At 45.0% G+C, this 2,389-nt stretch overlaps 1 long non-coding RNA gene across 1 annotated transcript in view; it reads left to right on the plus strand.

Annotated features, from left to right (window-relative positions):
* Positions 1-1,573, plus strand: part of LOC115031297 — a 46,553-nt gene extending 44,980 nt beyond the window's left edge. Inside the window, exon 3 of the long non-coding RNA XR_003836907.1 lies at positions 1,481-1,573. This is a non-coding gene — a long non-coding RNA (uncharacterized LOC115031297). The remainder of the gene's footprint in view (positions 1-1,480) is intronic.
* Positions 1,574-2,389: the final 816 nt, after the last annotated feature.

Here is a 2,389-nt window from a genome sequence, read left to right on the forward strand (position 1 = left end):
TGGAGCATGTGTCCTTATTACCAGTTGGAACATCTTCTGGGTATATACCCAGGAGAGGTATTGCTGGATCTTCCGGTAGTACTATGTCCAATTTTCTGAGGAAAAACCAGACTGACTTCCAGAGTGGTTGTACAAGCTTGCAATCTTACCAGCAATGGAGGAGTGTTCCTCTTTCTCCTTGCCAGCATCTGCTGTCACCTGAATTTTTTATCTTAACCATTCTGACTGGTGTGAGGTGGAATCTCAGGGTTGTTTTGATTTGTGTTTCCCTGATGACTAAGGATGTTGAACTTTTTTTTTTTTTTAGGTGCTTCTCAGCCCTTCGGTATTCCTCAGGGGAGAATTCTTTGTTTAGCTCTGTACCCCATTTTTAATAGAGTTATTTGGTTCTCTGGAGCCTAACTTCTTGAGTTTTTTGTATATATTGGATATTAGTCTCTTATCAGGTTTAGGATTGGTAAAAATCCTTTCCCAATCTGCTGGTGGCCTTTTTGTCTTATTGACAGTGTCTTTTGCCTTACAGAAGCTTTGCAATTTTATGAGGTCCCATTTGTCGGTTCTTGATCTTACTGCACAAGCCATTGCTGTTCTGTTCAGGAATTTTTCCCCTGTGCCCATATCTTCGAGGCTTTTCCCCACTTTCTTCTCTATAAGTTTCAGTGTCTCTTGTTTTATGTGGATCTCACAGTGATTTTATGTTAATTCCCACCAATCTTCCTCCTTTAGCCACTTGTGGATGTGCTGTTGTATGTGGTAGATTATAGTTGCCCTGCTGTGCTGTAGAAAACCCAAACAACGTTTTTTCTTCTAACTGTAGTTTATAAGAGAGAATACCAAAAATGTCTCCAAGGAACACCTGGAGAAAAGACAGTATCATCAAGAAATGATGTACCTGCCTCTATCACCTTGTACCAATGAAAGAAACCAAACCAAAAAAGCCACTACAAAAGTATCAAGGACCTCAATGTGGAACCTGGAGTGTTAAAATTGCTACAAGAAGCTGGGCAGTGGTGGCACACGCCTTTAATCCCAGCACTTGGGAGGCAGAGGCAGGAGAGGAGGATTTCTGAGTTCGAGGTCAGCCTGGTCTACAGAGTTAGTTCCAGGACAGCCAGGGCTACACAGATAAACCCTGTCTTGAAAAACAAAAACAAAACAAAAACTGCTACAAGAAAACATAGGTAGAGTCTGCTCAGATATAGGTGTAAAAAATGATGTTCTCAGTAGGACTCTATTTGCCCAGGAATTAAGTGAATAATTAAGTGGGACCTCATTACATTAAAAAGCAAGAAAACATCAAATGAAGAGAGATCACATCTGACAGCCAATATTCAGAGTATATAAAATGCTCAGAAAACAGTCAAGGAAATAAATGATTCAATTTAAAAATGGGCTATTGATCTGAACAGAATTCTTTTAAAAAGAAATACAAATAACTGAGAAGTGTTTTGTTTTGTTTTGTTTTAATGCTCATCTTTAGGAATTCCTGATATGTTGCCGTGCAGTGGTGGTGCACACCTATAGTTCCAGTGCTCAGGAGGCAAAGGGAGGCAGATAACTGTGAGTTCGAGGCCAGCCTGGTCTACAGTGTGTATTCAAGACAGCCAGGGCTTACAGAGAAGCCCTGTCTCCAAAACAACAACAACAATAACAACAATGAAACAAATACAACACAAAAATGAGAGAAATGCAAATCTCAACAACTTGTCTCTGACAGAATGGCTATGGTGAAGAAAATAACCAGTCACAACTGCTGGCAAGAATTCTGGGAAGGCCCTTCCGGTCCGACCCAGCTGACACCCACCAGCTACCCAGGACACCTGCCATGGGATCTTAAGACTTCTGGTGAGTGGAACACAGCATCTGCTCCAATCCAATCGCGTGGGACCTGAGACTGCATTAGTTAAGGAAGCAGAAAACTGGCCTGAGTAGGGGCACAAGCCCCTTCCAGTTCAACCAACACTAGGGTAGCTAGGGCGCAGAGTCAGCTGACACCCGCCAGCTACTCACAACACCAGCCACGGGATCTTAAGACTTCAGGTGATCCGGCCGGATGTCTGATCGGGTTCCAGACATCCGGCCACCCTCCTGGCCAGAGGATAGGTCTCCGCCCGACCCGGGAGCCCTTTGCCTCAGGAGCGGCAGGAGCCATCTTGGTTCTGGGACTCCGCCGAAATTAGGAACTTAGTTTGCACAGGTGAGAGTGTGCACCACAGAACCTGACAGCTTGTGGGACAGGCAGGAGCCACAGAGCCTTTGAGGCAGCGTCCTTTTCGGGCCCCAGACAGGTGTCCGCCCAGCCTGGGAGGCGTTTGCCTCTAGATTGGCGGTAGCCATCTTGGTTCCAGGACTCCACCGAACATAGTCTGCACAGGTGAGAGTGTGCACC

This window comes from Mus caroli, chromosome 6, assembly GCF_900094665.2.
Source record: "Mus caroli chromosome 6, CAROLI_EIJ_v1.1, whole genome shotgun sequence".
Lineage (NCBI taxonomy): Eukaryota > Metazoa > Chordata > Mammalia > Rodentia > Muridae > Mus > Mus caroli.